This window comes from Triticum urartu, chromosome 7A (genome assembly GCF_056163025.1).
Source record: "Triticum urartu cultivar PI428250 chromosome 7A, HENAU_Tu73, whole genome shotgun sequence".
Classification (NCBI taxonomy): domain Eukaryota; kingdom Viridiplantae; phylum Streptophyta; class Magnoliopsida; order Poales; family Poaceae; genus Triticum; species Triticum urartu.
This window is the reverse complement of record NC_141879.1, coordinates 353727213-353745506: the sequence shown is the minus strand read 5'-3', so window position 1 is coordinate 353745506 and position 18294 is coordinate 353727213.

Below are 18294 nucleotides of genomic sequence, written 5' to 3'. Positions count from 1 at the left end.
TATGTCAGAGAGTAAAGGCAGAGCATCAGAAGCCAGCAGGATTGTTACAACCATTGCCGATACCCGAATGGAAGTGGGATAAGATAGGCATGGATTTTATCACAGGACTACCCAGGACGAAAGCAGGCTATGACTCGATATGGGTAGTAGTTGACCGTTTGACGAAGGTAGCACATTTTATTCCAGTTAAGACCACTTACACCAGTGCTAAGTTGGCAAAGATATACATGACTAGGATCATTTGTTTGCATGGAGTCCCGAGGAGTATCGTATCAGATACCAGTTTCGTTCCATGACAACAGTTACGAAGTTGGAGACCGACAATTCTTTGGACCAGATTTGATTAAGGAGTCTGAACGGAAGGTTAAGTTGAATCGCGATAGGCTCAAGGTAGCCCAGTCCAGGCAGAAGAGCTACGCAGATTCTAAACGCAAGGAGATAGTTTACGAAACCGGAGACAGAGTTTATCTTCGAGTATCCCCACTTCGAGGAGTTAAGCGCTTTGGAGTTAAGGGAAAGTTAGCACCGCGTTTCGTTGGACCGTTTAAGATCTTGAAACGTATGGGAGAATTCGCGTATAAGTTGGAATTACCAAAGGGACTGTCAGGAGTTCATGATGTATTTCATGTTTCTCAGTTGAAGAAATGTCATGCCGAGATGGCGGAGGTACCGCTAAGAGATACCGTGCCGCTTGAAGCGATTCAGTTGAAGGACGACTTAACATATGAGGAGAAGCCAGTCAAGATTCTCGATTATGCCAGCAGAGTTACTCGCAGCAAGGTTATCAAGTTTTGCAAAGTTCAGTGGAACCACCACTCAGAGGATGAAGCCACCTGGGAGAGAGAAGAAGATTTGCTCAAGGACCACCCTCACCTATTTTCTAGCCAACCAGAATCTCGAGGACGAGATTCATCTTAAGGGGGGTAGGTTTGTAACATCCCAAATTTTCAATTTGGAATGTTATACACTAGATCATCATGCATATCATATTTTCTTGCATTTTGGTTGATCCTAGAAATTTCACGCAACTCAAGGACCCTCGGAGAGAGTTGGAGATTTCATTATTTTCATATTTGAGAGTTTTCTCGAAGTTTGAAAATAGGATCATTTGATTTATTTATTTTATCTTCAATAATTTTTCCGGTGTCAAAAATATATGAGAGAGGGAATAATATGACTTTCCCAAATTTAGGAAAAATGAAGATTTAATAAATAGATCAATTTTTGTTTGCCGGAGTTTTATTTGCATTTTATTTGGATAGGGAAAAAATGCGCGTTTTTGAAAATTGCATTTTAGGTCCGGAGAAAAGTTCATTTTTTTCGGCTCATTTTTAGGAGTCGGGAAAAATTTACTTTAGATTTTTCGGAGTTCGTTTAGATCTCTTTTTGTTTTTTTTTCTGCGCGCTGAACCGTTAAAAAAAAACTATTCGCAGGCCAGCCGGGCCAAAGGCCCAAGCCGCCGCAAGCCAAGCAGCCGGCCAAGGCCATCGCTAGCCGCGCGCCAGGCGCAGGCGCAGGAGGCCGCCGCCGCCTCTCTCCTGTACCGAATCCTAGTAGGACTTTGGTCCTACTTCCGTATATTCCTTTTCTATTTCTAGATCTTTTCCTTCCCTCTTTTCTATTCCTATTCCTAGTCTAATTCCTTGCCCTCTACCCCAAGTAAACCCCTCCCGTCCCCAATATAAATACCCAAGCACCCCCCCTCTAAACACATCAAATTCCAAGCCTCTCTCAACCCCAAGCACTCCACCGCACCCCGCGCCCTAAGCCGCCGCCCGCGCCCTACGCCGCCGCCGCCGCCGCCGTCGCACCTAGCCGCCGCCGCACCTTGCCGCGCCGCCCCACGCCCACGCCGCCGGAGCCCCTCGCCGGAGACCTCGCCGGAGGTAGCCCCGCGCTACATCTATTCTTTTCATCGGATCGTTTTCTTCTAATCGTTCCGATTCTTCTTTTCTGATTCGTTTTCTTTCCGGTTCTTCGCCAAACCGTTCCGGTGTTCTAGATCGGTTTTTCGTTTCGGTTTTCTTCTCCGAAACCCTAGATCGGATTTGTTTTCTTCTCCGATTTAGTTGCCTTTGGACCGTTCGCCGGACCGTTCGTCTTAACGAACGTGATCACCGGATTCTTCTAGGTTAACGAACGTCCGTTCGTTTAACCGTTCTTCTTTTTCTTCTCGTCGGATTTATTCCGCGTCTTTTCCGCGATCGCGATTTCAGATCCGATCTTCTTTCTAGTCTTTCTTTTCGCTCGTTTATCGGAATCAGGTGATTCAAGCACCTGAAGTTTCGTTTCGAAACCGCCGTTCCGTCTAATCAACTTAAACAAGTTTTTTCCCCCGGTAAAATTTGACCTAGTTTCAACTTGCTAGAACCGAGTTGTTTTCTTTCGCCGTTTGTTTCTTTGTTCGGTTCTTTCTTTCTTCTCAACCGGAGTTCTTAAATTGAACTTTCTGGTTCATTCTCTTGTTCGAGTTTTACCTGTGCATTAGATGAGTACTTATTGTATGCTTGTTGTTTGTCTACGATAGATTACCCGGATTGCGCCGCTTGTTACTTCGAAACCCTAGGACTCGCGGGTCATCAGCAAGGCAAGTAACACTTTGATCATACCTTTTCTACAACCCATGTTTTATTGCATTAGATCAATCCTCTCACATTGCATTATTAGGATCTAATTAAATTTTGGGATGGGAAGTAGATGAGGTAGTACCTATCACCTGTATTACTATGAAACCTTTGGGAGTTACTTCTACATTTGCTTATTATGCCATGCTATGCTAGTAGACGTGGATTGGGTGAGTGATATCCATGACAGATGTGAGATTGATAATTTTAATGGTTTATCTAAGGTGGCAACTTAAACACACATCTGGGTGGATTGAGGCACCTGATGTCTATCAGGACTTGCCTGTTTTTTTTCGGACCGCCACCCAGGCTCAAAGGGATCATAAGATCTTTCATGCTAGAAACTTCCGTGTGCAGCCACAAGCCATTATGGGCTCTGGCATAGTTGACTAAGTTGTGCGAACTCTTACGGGGTGGACTAGCAGATGTAGGGGTTGTAGGTGGTACGGTCTACCCCACATGTAAGGTGCTAGCGCTTCTGAAAGACTGTGTCTCGGTCATCCGTCTTCTCAAACACCGTGTAGTGCGAGAAACCAAACGGAGGCGATCGAGTCTTGTGGGGAAAAGTGCGCAAACCTCTACAGAGTGTACAAACTAATCATGATTAGCCGTGTCCCCAGTTATGGACAACTTGAGTATCTAGTACTTGAATATCATTGTGAATCTCAACATGTTACTTCTAATTAATGTTGTTGGGTTTTAATTATTCTTAATTGGGATTGAGAATGCTGTCAACCATTCTCAATGTTTCACAACCACCATAATAGTTAAATAAATTTATTCCTTTGCAGTAGGGAAAAATTGGCTTTACGCAAAACTGTAACCATAGAGCTTTCCACCAGCCATATATGCATGTAATATAGCTGTTTCATTCCATTACTCTCTATCTGTTACATTGCAGCATATTCCATGTGCTGACCCGTTTTCGGGCTGCAACGTTAATGTTGCAGACTTTTCAGACGATGATTGAGGTGCGTTTAGGTCGTGGCCCTATACTCAGTGATGCCGCTGGAGTTGATGGACCCATTTATCTTCCAAGTCTTCCGCTGTTATCTTTATAATATGGCCTTAAGCCATATTTATTGTAATAAGTTCTTTTTGAGCCATCGATGTAATAAGTGTGTGATTGCAACTCTGTTATAAAACCTCGATGTACTGTGTGGTGTCAGCATTACTGATCCAGGGATGACACCGTAGCACAATAGATGTGATGCATTCGGGTCAGGTCGCAACACACACCAACAAATCACAAAAATATTTGGGGCTATTTTTGTGGGGAATTTTCGAATTTGGGACAAAAACAACAAAAACTAGGCTAGCAACACAACGGGGAGGCTCCGAAATCATGATCAATGTGGCTCTTGATACCAAGATGATGTAGGGTAGAACCCTAATCTCCCGATCTTTCACGAAAGGAGCGGATCCTGCGATGAACACGAAGAACACAAGAGGAAAACGAGGGGAAACAAAAGGGAAAACACGGGAGAAACACTAAACCAACACAAGATAGTCACACGTTTTCTAGATCCTCGGATACATAAGAGTTCACACGGTACACGATCAACTAGGGATGATACAAGGGTAGCCGGTCTTCTCCATGCGGAGGTCTTGATGTTCTTCTCCGCGAGGAGGTCTTGAATCCAAAGGGATCTTCTCCGAAGAGGCTGCAGTCTCTATCGAGGAGTAGATCTGATGTGGATGAGTAATGCTCTATCTCTCAAATGAGCTAAACCAATGCTGACCCTAGCTAGAAGGAATAGGAGGTCTATACATAGTCTTAGTGCCAAAGAGGGGGCGAAGGGGTACATGGGTTGCGGCCCAACATGAAATAGCACACAGGCGCCGGACGTCCGGGAGTCACCGGTCATCCGAAGGCTCGCGAGGGTCTGGACGTCCGGTGCCTGTCGGACGTCCGTAGATTCGGCTCGGGTGGTCTTCGGTCGGACATCCGGCCGGGGTCGGACGTCCGGGCGTCGGTCGTCCGTGGGTCGTCGGATGTCCGTAGTTTTGGATCAGGTGTGGAAGTGTTGGACGTCCTGTCTGGGTCTGAAGTCCGGAGCCTGGAAATCATCGAACGTCCGGTCCTGGCCGGTCGTCCGGAGCCTGTAGCTTCTTCTGCATCATCTCTTCTTCTTCTTCTTCTTCTCCGTCTTCACGTCCATCTTCCTCTTCTCCTTGCTCCTTAGCTTCTCCATGATACCTGAGTATGCACAACGTGTCCATATGAGGTAGTAGCCATGTCTCATCTGCATCAAAGTGGAAATGCGAGAGGAGAGATGTCACCTCAGTTTTAAGAGCTCTTGCATGTGCTCGTGTCATGGGTCCGCAAGGCACTTGGTGAGACGATGGTAGGTCCATGGGGATGACCTTGGGATGCTCCGCATCATCTAGGCTAGGAATATGATGATGATAACAAATAGTAATATTATTAATGCCTCTACAATCAACGCACATACGCGACGTACCATCTTTTTTCGGCACTAAAATGATAGGAACAGCACAAGGACTAAGGGATTCATGTATATAACCTTTGTCGAGCAGATCTTGTACTTGACGCATAATCTCCTTCGTCTCCTCTGGATTGGTACGGTATGGTGCACGGTTGGGTAATGATGCACCGAGAATTAAGTCAATTTGATGCTCAATCCCTCGAATAGGTGGTAATCCTGGTGGCACATCTTTTGGAAAGACGTCATCGAACTCCTGCAAAATGTTAGTGACAACAGGAGGCAAAGAGGAAGGCACGTCCTCGAATGAAAATAATGCCTGTTTGCACACAAAAGCATAGCAGATAGATTTGCTAAAATCTAGATCATCAATATCAGATTTGGTGGCAAGTAAACATGCACTTTTCAATTTAATTCCAGAAGCAACACTAGATGGTTTATTATTATGCTGCATTTGTTGCTCAAATTCTTTTGCCACAATCTGATTTTCACTCTTATTTTTCTCCTGTTTTGCTTTATTAGCTCTATTAATATCATCTTTAAAAATGGAATCGGAAGTCGTAGGAAGAAAAGTAATATTTTTATCCTTATGAACAAGAGTATACTGATTGTTTCTACCATGGTGTACAGAATTTTTATCAAATTGTCATGGTCTACCAAGTAATAAGGAACATGCTTGCATTGGTACCACATCACAATCAACATAATCAGCATATGTAGAGATACTAAAATGCACACGAACCGTATGTGTTACCTTAAACTTGCCGCTGTTGTTGAACCATTGGATGTAGTAAGGATGTGGATGTGGTCTTGTGGTGAGAGATAGCTTCTCCACCATATCCATGCTAGCCAAGTTATTGCAGCTCCCTCCAACTATAATGACGCAAACAGAACGTTCCTTCACAACTCCCTTTGTATGGAACAAATTATGCTTCTGATTTTGCTGAGCTTGTGTAACCTGCACACTCAAAACACGTTGAGCAACTAAACATTCATACCTGTCAGCATCTTCAGCAGCCATGTATTGCGTCTCATGATCAAAATCATCTCCACTGTGTTCTTCATGTGTAATAAGAGCCAAAGTCTCCTCATCATAGTCACTAGCGGACTCATACCCACCATCCTCAGTAACAATCATCAAACGCTGAGATTTGCATTCTCTCACAAAATGTCCTCTTCCCTTACAATGACGACAAATAATATCACTTGTGTGCCCTGTTGATGCCAAGGAAGAAGAAGAGCTCTGCACAGGCCCAGCAGGTGTGCTCTTGGCAGATAGTGATGCGAAGCATCCCAAGGTCATCCCCATGGACCTACCATTGTCTCACCAAGTGCCTAGCGGACCCATGAAACGAGCATGTGCAAGAGCTCTTGAAACCGAGATGACATCTCTCCTCTCACATTTCCACTTTGATGCACATGAGACATGGCTACTACCTCATATGTACACATTGTGCATACTCAGGTATCATGGAGAAGCTAAGGAGCAAGGAGAAGAAGAAGCTACAGGCTCCGGACGACCGGTCAGTACCGGACATACGACAACCTCCAGGCTCCGGATGTCCGACCCAGACCGGACGTCCGACACTTCCACACCCGAGCCAAAACTACGGACTTCTGATGCCCCACGGACAACCGACACCCGGACGTCCGACCCTGACCGGACGTCCGACCGAAGACCACCCGAGCCGAATCTACGGACGTCCGACAGGCACCGGACGTCCAGACCCTCGCGAGCCTCCGGACGACCGGTGACTCCCGGACATCCGACGTCTGTGTTCTGTTTCGTGTTGGGCCGCAGCCCATGTACCCCTTCGCCCCCTCTTTTAAACTAAGAATATATATAGACCTCCTATTCCTTCTAGCTAGGGTTAGCATTGGTTTAGCTCATTTGAGAGATAGAGCATTGCTCATCCACATCGGATCTACACCTCGAGAGAGACCGCGTCCTCTTCGGAGAAGATACCTTTGGATTCAAGACCTCCTCGCGGAGAAGAACATCAAGACCTCCTCACGGAGAAGACCGGCTACCCTTGTATCGTTTGTAGTTGATCGTGTACCGTGTAAACTCTTATGTATCCGAGGATCTAGCACATGTGTGACTATCTTGTGTTGGCTTAGTGATTCTCCTGTGTTTCCCTTGTGCGTCCCCTCATTTCCCCCTTGTGTTCTTCGTGTTCATCACGGGATCGCTCCTTTCATGAAAGATCACACGATTAGGGTTCTACCCTACATCATCTTGGTATCATGAGCCTCATTGATCACAATTTGGAGCCTCCCCATTGTGTTGCTAGCCTAGTTTTTGTTGTTTTTGTCCCAAATTCAAAAAGAGCCCCAATTTTTTTTGTGATTTGTTGGTGTGTTGAAATTTTGTTGGATTTGATTCATGGATTTGCTTTGTTTTGATTAGATCTAGCTTTCCCCCTTGTTTCCACCCTTTCCATCCACAAAATCCTTCGGATTCGACGAATTTCGACATCTCCACCACGAACCCTAGCTGTTCATCTCGTGCCCAAATCTTGCCAAGGCACCGGATGTCCGACCCCTACCGGACGTCCGACGACCGGACAACCGGCCCAGCCCGAACGTCCGACGAACCCTGACGAAACTGAATTTTTTCAGTTTTAGTCACCACCACCGCCTCACATTTCCGCATACGCACTCCTACCACCTATACACCATCACCACTTCCGCATACCACCACCATTGCTTACCCGTTTCGCACTCTGACACGTGTTGCCACTTCGAGCTTTGAGAATTTGAGTTGCGGTTCCATATCCTTTTGTGTTTTGGCTATCTAGGTACGGTTCGACATCAACATCACCGCCGCTCATCTTCGCCACGGACGCGTCATCAACAACGACCACCTCGACTACATCTTGGTATTCGGTCCACCATTTTGACACCATACCGTAAGTAAGAACGGTAACCTCGTCTTGGTATCATGATACATCATTCTTGTCTTCACATTGATAGCCATCATAGCCTTACTCCTTTATGTTGCTTACCCATCGTGACTATCCATTGAGTATTGCCGGCAACGAGACGTGTGCACATTAGTGATCATACTTACCATAGCATACATACATCATTGTGGCATATATTGGTATCATTTCTTGTGTCACAAAGTTGTCATCGCATACACAATTGCGATCTTGGTTCGTCAAGCATTGCATCAACGAGCCAAACAAGCTTTTAAGCAAACAGGAAAGATAAGAAAGAGATTTTAAGCAAGAACCATAGCATCATACAACATTAAGATTGTCATACTCGATCATCTTCGATCACATCGTAGAAACACCTTGCATAGAACATACTTGGGATAGAAGTCCTTGCATTTTTGCTAAGTAGGTTGTGCACAAGTTATTGTATCTGCCTATTGTGAAATCTTGCTAGCGTCTCTCTAGTGTTGTGCAACACGAGCATTTTTGTGGATTCCACATTTTGGCTCATCCTTGATTGCACGAACCCACTTATCGTTTTGCGTGTGTGTTTCCGTGTACCTTATATGCTTGGTCTACTTGTTACATTGCATCTTGCGAATCTTTTCAAACATTATTGAAGCTCACTTACAATTGCATCAAATTTTGTGCCACCATCCTAACCAAGATCCACCATAAGCTGTTACTTGTGTAGGTGTCAGAAACCGACAAGAGCTAGTACCAATTGTGCTATCTCCTTGTCCTACATTGGAGTGATCATCAATCCACTTTCAACTTCGGTCAAGGTACATTTGGTATTCATTCTTCTATTTCTACCACTCACATTTTTCTTGGAATGATGGATAGCCCAAGTACTTCTACAAACCCACTCTTCATTGGGCACGACGACGACATGAACTCCTACATCACCAAGAGCCACCTCTTTGGTGCACAACGTGCTTTGCATCAAGAGCAACAAGCAGTGAGTGAACGCATTGACAACCTTGCCGCCGACTTGCGACTCTCCGAGCAACGTACAAGGGACTAATTCGACCACAAGCTTGACTATCACAAGCAAGAGAATGACGCAAGGATGGATGAAAATTGCGCTTTGTTGCTCAACCGCTCTTCTTCCACTTCGTCTTCATCAAGGAGGACACGCTCAAGTCGACACTCCAACTTCACCCTCTCCGGCTCAAGTACACCGACATCAAACACTCTACACCATGCCGCGTGCAACGATCATCAAGCAAGCCTCAATCCTCTACGCGACACCGACTCTCAAGAGCACCGACAATGTCAAACCCAAGAGGCCTTTGTGCTAGCACGAGAACGGCAACGACAATGCCAACATGAAGAGGAAGAGCGAGCGTGTCTACACCAAGTTGCACAAGATGCCGAAGCACAACGCCAAGAACAACAACTCCGTGAAGCTCAAGCACTTGAGGCGCAACAAGCCCTCCAAGATTCAAGTCGAGCCATAGCCAATCGAGGCCGACAAGCTCGTTAACAAGAGGAAGCACTTCACGACGAAATTCATGAACGACGACATCAAGCTCACGTGCAACGTCAAGATCGACAAGCTCCTCCACAAACAATGGAAATCCTCCACGACAAGTCCAACATGAGGTCGACAACCCTCCATGCCAACAGCAACACGAGTTAGATAATTATCAACAACATGGACGTCATCATCCTCGACCCCAACACAATGAAGAGCAACACTACGGAAAGCTCAAGTTCACCATGCTCAAGTTCAACGGAAGCAACGATCCTGAAGAGTACCTATAATGGGCATTGAAGGTCTACAAAATATTCCGCTTGCACAACTATGATAAAGAGAAGAAGATCGCGATGGCATCCCTTGAGTCCCAAGACTATGTCCTCATTTGGTGGGAACAAGTCATCGAGCGCCGAGAGGCAAGAGGTGAACAACCCATCACTACTTGGGCGCAAATGAAGGATGTCATGAGAGCACGCTTCGTGCCTACCTACTACAACCGCGACATCTTCAAGAAACTCCAACTACTCAAGCAAGGAACCAAGAGCGTTGAAGAGTACTACAAGGAGATGGAGATTGCCATGATAAGAGCCAACGTCACGAAAGATGATGAGAAAACAATGGCACGTTTCTTGAATGGACTCAACCATCCTATCAAGAAGATCGCCGACTTCTAACCATACTCGAACCTCATCGAGCTAGTACATCAAGCTACCAAAGCAGAACGTCAAGTGCAAGATGATTTCAAGTATGCCAAGTTCTCATCCAAGTCCTATGGCTTCTCCAACAACCAAGCTTCAACGACTCCAATACCATCTACCAAGCCTTCTACAAGCAACGTCAACAAGTCGAGTTCCAATAAAGCTTCGTCAACTCCAAGTCATCCTCCTACTACAAGCAACTTCAAGACGAGAGCTTCATTATCATCCACTCCAACCGATGAGACCATCAAGACAAGTTCCTTCAAATGCTTCACATGCGGAGGCTGAGGCCACAAGTCCTATGAGTGCACCAACAACCGGACCATAATCCTCAATGACGACGGAACCTACGACTCGATGAGTGAAGGAGAAATGGACGCCATCGAGCAAGTCGCCATGCACCAGCAAGTGAACGATGAAGAGGAACAAGTCTTTTGCGATGAAGATTCATGTCCCGCTCTTGTTGTCTGCAAGGTTTTGACTCTCCAACATCACCAAGAAGAAGACCAAAGATGCCACATATTCCACACCAAGGATGGCATCAATGGAAGATCCGTCAAGGTCATCATCGATGGAGGGAGTTGTCATAATATCGCAAGTGAAGAACTTTGCTCCAAGCTCCAATTGCCCAAGACGAAGCACCCACATCCATACAAAGTGCAATGGCTTAGCGACTCTGGCACTATCCATGTCGAGCATCGAGTACAAGTCTCGTTCAAAATTGGTGCCTATGAAGACACCTTGGAGGGCGACGTCGTTCCAATGACCGTTTGCCACCTTCTCCTTGGACGCCTATGGCAATTTGATAGAGGAGTCATCCACAATAGCCGAACGAACCACTACATCTTCAAGATGAAGGGCAAGGAGTACGTCCTTCGTACAATGTCGCCAAGCCAAGTGATCGCCGACAAGCAAGCCACCCATCGTGGAGATCATAGTGAGAGAGCGACACCAAAAAGAAATTGAGCGCCACAAGCCCAAATCAAGCACCTCCACGATGAGAGAAAAGAAGAACTTAGTCCTATTTGCCACCAAAAGTGATATAAGAGGAGTGTGTGAGAACCCATCTAGTGTCCTACACTACGTACTTTTGTGCAAGGACAATGCAACACAAGCTAACACCTCTCACACTCTTCCTCTAGTGTTGTCTTCTCTTTTGCAGGAATTTTATGATGTTTTCCCCGACGAGCTACCCCTGAGACTACCTCCACTACGAGGCATTGAGCACCGCATCGACCTAATCCCCGGAGCACCGCTCCCGAACAAAGCTCCCTACGGCGACAAACCCAAAGAAACCAAAGAAATACAAAGGCAAGTAAAGCATGGACATGTGCGTGAAAGTTTGAGCCCTTGTGCCGTCCCGGTCATTCTTGTGCCAAAAAGAGATGGTAGCTTTCACATGTGCTCTGATTGTAGACCTATCAATGCTATCACCGTTAGTTATAGGTATCCCGTTCCACGCCTTGATGATATGCTTGATGAACTTAGTGGTGCCACTATCTTTTCAAAAATTGATCTTAAAAGTGGTTACTATCAAATCCTCATACAAGAGGGTGATGAATGGAAAACCGCTTTCAAAACCAACTTTGGCTTGTATGAGTGGTTAGTCATGCCTATGGGTCTATCGGAAGCACCGGGTACTTTTATGCATCTCATGAATCATGTCTTTCGCCCTTACATTGGTGTGTTTGTTGTGGTCTAATTCGATGACATCCTTGTGTTTAGCAAGTCTATCAAAGAGCATGTCACCCATGACTGAACTGTTTTACAAACTCTTCAAAAAGAGCATCTCTATGCTAATATGGAGAAATGTCTTTTTGGCGTTGACAAACTCATTTTCTTGGGTTTTGTTGTTTCTTCTAAGGGTGTTCATGTTGATGAGTCCAAGATCAATGCTATTAAGACTTGGCAACAACCAACCAATTTGCAACAAGTGCGTAGTTTTCTTGGCCTTGCGGGTTTCTATCGTCGCTTTGTGAAAGATTTTAGCACCATTGCTTCTCCTTTGCATGCTTTGAGCAAGAAGAATGCACCTTTTGTTTGGGGACCATCCCAAGATACCGCTTTCAATGAGCTTAAGAATTTGCTTACTCATGCTCCCATGCTTGCTTTACCAAACTTTGACAAACCTTTTGAGATTCATTGCGATGCTAGTGGTAATGGCATAGGAGGTGTGTTAACGCAAGAGAAGCGTCCCATAGCTTACTTTAGTGAGAAACTCTCCGGCGCGCAACTCAATTACCCCATATATGACAAAGAGCTATATGCTTTAGTCCGCGTTTTGCATGAATGGGAACACTATCTTCGCCCTCATGAGTTTATCATTCATACCGATCATGAAATGCACATGTATCTTAAGGGCCAAACCAAGTTGAACAAGCGTCATGCTAAATGGAGTGAATTTATTGAGTCTTTTCCTTATGTCATCAAGTACATTAAAGGTAAGGAAAATATTGCGGCGGATGCCCTTTCCCACATATGCATGCTTGTTACCCAACTTGAATTGGATGTTATTGGGTTTGATCATATAAAAGACTTGTATGAGCACGATCCTACCTTTGCTACTCCTTATACCAAGTGTTTGACGCACACCTCTTGGGAACGCTATTACATCAAAGATGGATATCTTATGAGAGCTAACAAGCTTTGCATCCCCGAGTCTTCTCTTCGTTTGTTTTTTTGCAGGAATCTCATGGAGGAGGATTAATGGGACATTGTGGATGCGACAAGACTTTCGCAACGCTCTCCAAAAACTATTTTTGGCCCAAGATGTTTCGCGACGTCAACCGCTTCACCAACCGATGCTCTACATGTCGCAAAGCTAAGTCCAAAGCTCAATCCCATGTCCTTTACATGCCTCTCCCAATTCCATGTCAACCATGGGAAGGCATTAGCATGGATTTCGTACTTGGATTGCCTAGGACTAGAAATGAGAAGGATTCGGTATTTGTCGTTGTGGACTATTTCTCCAAGATGTCACATTTCATTCCTTGCAACAAGATAGATGACGCTTCACATGTTGTTAATCTCTTTTGTTGGGAAATATTGGGTCTACATGGAGTGCCAAAGACTATCGTTTCAAACCGCGATGTCAAGTTCCTTAGCTACTTTTGGAAGACCCTATGCACCAAGCTCGAAATCAAGCTACTCTTCTCCACGGCGTATCATCCACAAAGTGGACCTACCATCGTCTCACCAAGTGCATCAAATTGACTTAATTCCCGGTGTGATGTGGAGCTTCCTAAGGTCATCCCCATGGACCTACCATCGTCTCGCCAAGTGCCTAGCGGACCCATGACACGAGCACGTGAAAGAGCTCTTGAAACCGAGGTGACATCTCTCCTCTCACATTTCCACTTTGATGCACATGAGACATGGCTACTACCTCATATGGACACATTGTGCATACTCAGGTATCATGGAGAAGCTAAGGAGCAAGGAGAAGAAGAAGAAGAGGAAGATGGACGAGAAGACGGGGAAGAAGGAGGGCTGCAGCAAAAGTCCCAGCCACCGGACGACCGATTGGGACCGGACGTCCGGCGCCTGATGCTCCAGCCGAACCCCAGCGAGCGGACGTCCGGCAAGACCGGACGACCGGTGTCCCTGCACCCGAGCCAAACGAGCGGACGTCTGATGCCACCGGATGACCGGCCCAGACCGGAAATCCGCTACACCAGCATCCGAGACAGAACGAGCGGACGACCGGCGCTTACCGGACGTCCGGCCGCCCATGAGCCACGGGACGACCGGTCCCTAGCGGACGTCCGGTACCTGTCTGTGCACAGGATTGGGGCCCGAGGCCCATGTACCCCCCACTCCGTCCCCTTTTGCACTAAGACTATAAATAGACTTCCCATTCATCCTAGCTAAGGTTTGCAAAGGTTTAGCTCATATTTCATGTGAGAGCTTTGCTCATCCACTTGGTTAGCTTCTCCTCGGAGATTGCGCCTCCTACGGAGAAGATCCCCCAAGCGGAATCAAGACCCCTTTACGGGAAGAACCTCAAGACCTCCTCACGGAGAAGACCGGCTACCTTTGTATCGTCCCTAGTTGATTGCGTACCGTGTGATCTCTTATGTATTCGAGGATCTAGCACATGTGTGACTATTTCTTGTTGGTTTAGTGTTCCTCTTGTGTTTCCACCGTGTTTTCCCTCGTTCCCCTCCTCATGTTCTTTGTGTTCATCGCGGGATCCGCTCCTTTCGTGAAAGATCGGCCGATTAGGGTTCCTACCCTACATCATCTTGGTATCATGAGCCACGTTGATCACGATTGCGGAGCCTCCCCGTTGTGTTGCTAGCCTAGTTTTTGTTGATTTTGTCCCAAATTCGAAAATTCCCCACAAAAATAGCCCCAAATTTTTTTCGTGATTTGTTGGTGTGTTGAAATTTTGTTGGATTTGATCTATGGATTTGCTTTGTTTTGAGTGGATCTAGCTTTTCCACCCTTTCCCCACCTTTTCCTTCCACAAAATCCGCTCGGATTAGAAGAATTTCGACATCTCCATCACGAACACCACCAGTTCATCTCGTGCCGGATTTTCGCCCAGGCACCGGACATCCGCTCGCCACCAGACGTCCGACGACCGGACGACTGCTCACCACCGCACGTCCGGAGTTACTTTACTTGACGAAGCTGATTTTTTCAGTTTAGTCACCACCACTGCCCCACATTTCCGTATACGCACTCCTACCACCTCCACACCATCAACACTTTCACATACCACTACCTTTGCTTACCCGTTTCACACTCCGACACGTGTTGCCACTTCGAGCTTTGAGAATTTGAGTTGTGGTTCCGTATCCTTTTGTGTTTCGGCTATCTAGGTATGGTTCGACATCAACATCACCGCCCCTCATCTTCGCCATGAATGTGCCATCAACAAAGACAAACTTGGTGTACATCTTGGTATTCATGCCACCATTTTGACACCATACCGTCCGCAAGGAACGGTAACCTCACCTTGGTATTGGACATATCACTCTTGCCATTACATTGATAGCCATCATAGCCTTACTCCTTTGCGTTGCTTACCCATCGAGACTAGCCATTGAGTATTGCCGGCAACGAGACTTGTGCACATTAGTGATCATACTTCCCATAGCATACATACATCATTGTTGCATATCTTGGTATCATCTCTTGTATCACAAGGTTGTCATCGCATACACACTTGCTATCTTGGTTCGTCAAGCATTGCATGAGAAAAGAGCTCAAACATCAATGAGCCAAACAAGCTTTTAAGCAAAAGGGAAAGATAAGCAAAGTGCTTTTAAGCAAGAACCATAGCATCATAAAACATTAAGATTGTCATATTAGATCATCTTGGATCATATCATTGAAACACCTTGCATAGAGCATACTTGGGATAGAAGTCGTTACATTTTTGCTTAGTAGGTTGTGCACAAGTCTTTGTATCAGCCTATTGTGCAATCGTGCTAGCATCTCTCTAGTGTTGCGCAACACGAGTATTTTGTGGATTCCACATTTTTGGATCAACCTTGGTTACCCAACCCCACTTATCTCTTTGCGTGTGTGTTTCCGTTTACATTACATTGCTTGGTCTACTTGTTGCATTGCAATCTTGTGAATCTTTTCCAACATTATTGAAGCTCACTTACAATTGCATCAAATTTTGTGCCACCATCCTAACCAAGCTCCACCATAAGCTTTTACTTGTGTAGGTGTGAGAAGCCGACAAGAATTGGTACCAATTGTGCTATTTCCTTGTCCACATTGGAGTGATCATTGATCCACTTTCAGCTTCGATCAAGGTACATTTGGTATTCATTCTACTCTTTCTACCACTCACATTTTTTATCTTAGAATGATGGATAGGCCAAGTACTTCTACCAACCCACTCTTCATTGAGCACGACAACGATATGAACTCCTACGTCACCAGGAGCCACCTCTTTGGTGCACAACGTGCTTTGCATCCAGAGCAACAAGTAATGAGTGAATGCATCGACAATCTCGCTGCCGTCTTGCGACTCCCCGAGCAACATACAAGGGGTTACTTCAAACACAAGCTCGACGATCAAAAGCAAGAGAACAACGCAAGAATGGACGAGATTCATGCTTTGTTGCTCAACCGCTCTTCTTTCACTTCGTCTTTTTCAAGGAGCCGCTCAAGTTGACACTCCGACTTCACCCTCTCTGGCTCAAGTACACCAACATCGAACACTCTACGACGTGCCGCGCACAACGATCGTCAAGCAAGCGTTAATGCTCTATGCAACGCTAACTCTCAAGAGCACCGACAACGTCAAACCCAAGAGGCTTTTGTGCTACCACGAGAACGGCAACGACAACGCCAACATGAAGAGGAAGAGCGCGCGCGTCTACACCAAGATACACAAGATGCTGAGGCACAATGCCAAGAACAACAACTCCGTGAAGCTAAAGCACTTGAGGCGCAACAAGCCCTCCAAGATTCAAGTCGAGCCATAGCCAACCGAGGCTGGCAGACTCGTGAACATGAAGAAGCACTTCGCGAAGAAATTCAAGAACGAAGATTTCAAGCTCGCGTGCATCGTCAAGTTTTTCAAGTTCCTCCTCGAGCTCGACAAGCTCCTCCTCGAGCTCGACAAGCTCCTCCACAAGCTTGCCAAGAAAATCAAGTTCATCAAGAGCATGACGACAATGGAAATCCTCCACGATAAGAGCAACATGAGGTTGACAACTCTCCTCACCAAGAGCAGCACGAGCTTGACAATCATCGACAACATGGGTGTCATCATCCCCGACCCCAACACAATGAAGAGCAACGCTACGGCAAGCTCCAGTTCACCATGCCCAAGTTCAACGGAAGCAACGATCCCGAAGAGTACCTTTCATGGGCATTGAAGGTCGACAAAATCTTCCGTTTGCACAACTATGAAGAATAGAATAAGATCACAATGGAATCCCTTGAGTTCCAAGACTATGTCCTTATTTGGTGGGAACAAGTTATCGAGTGCCGAGAGGCAAGAGGTGAACCACCCATCACTACTTGGGCACAAATGAAAGATGTCATGAGAGCACGCTTTGTGCCTACCTACTACAACCGTGACCTCTTCAAGAAACTCCAACTACTCAAGCAAGGAACGAAGATGAAAGTGCGTTAAATCGACTAGAGGGGGGTGAATAGGGGATTTTTATGAAATTCTTCACTGAGGAATTTGCCGGTGAGGAAATTCCTTAGCGAAGAACTACTAGCAGCGGAATAAGTACTCAAAAGTAAACATAACAGAATACAAGCATAGTCATCATGATGAAATGAAGACAGGCACAGAGTACACGAAGCGTAAGCACAGGATAACATAGGATGAAGACAAATAGACTGAAGAAGTTGAACTGAGGAAATTGAGAAAGTCTTCAGTCAAAGTGTTCAAACACAGATATGAACAAACACACAACACAGTTATGAGGAAATGAAAGAGTTGAGGGAATAGAACCAGTAAGCTTGGTGAAGACAATGATTTGGTAGACCAACTCCAACTGTTGTCTCAGTTGTACGTCTGGTTGGAGCGGCTGAGTATTTAAACTCGAGGACACATAGTCCCGGACACCCAGTCCTAAACACGCAGCTCAGGACACCCAGTCCTCACTGTATTCTCCTTGAACTAAGGTCACACAGACCTCGTCCAATCACTCGTGGTAAGTCTTCAGGCGACTTCCAAACCTTCACAAACTTGGTCACTCGGCGATCCACAATTCCTCTTGGATGCTCTAGACCATAATGCCTAACCATCTGGAAGAAGCACAGTCTTCAAAGGTAACAAGCGTCGGATCCACGCAGGATCAATCTCTTCAGTGATGCTCAATCACTTGGGGTTTGTAGGTGTTTGGGTTTGGGTTTTTCCTCACTTGATGATTTTGGCTCAAAGTCCTCAAATGACAAGTGTCAGTTTCTCTCGGAGCAGCCAACCAGCTAGTGGTTGTAGGGGGCGGCTATTTATAGTCTAGGGAGCAGCCCGACATGATAAGACATAAATGCCCTTCAATGATATGACCATTAGGTGGATATATATCTTGGGACAGCTGGCGCATAGCACAGCAACGGTCGGAATTTTGAGTAGCAAAATCCTCAGGGCTATCATGTTCCTCACGGTGTAA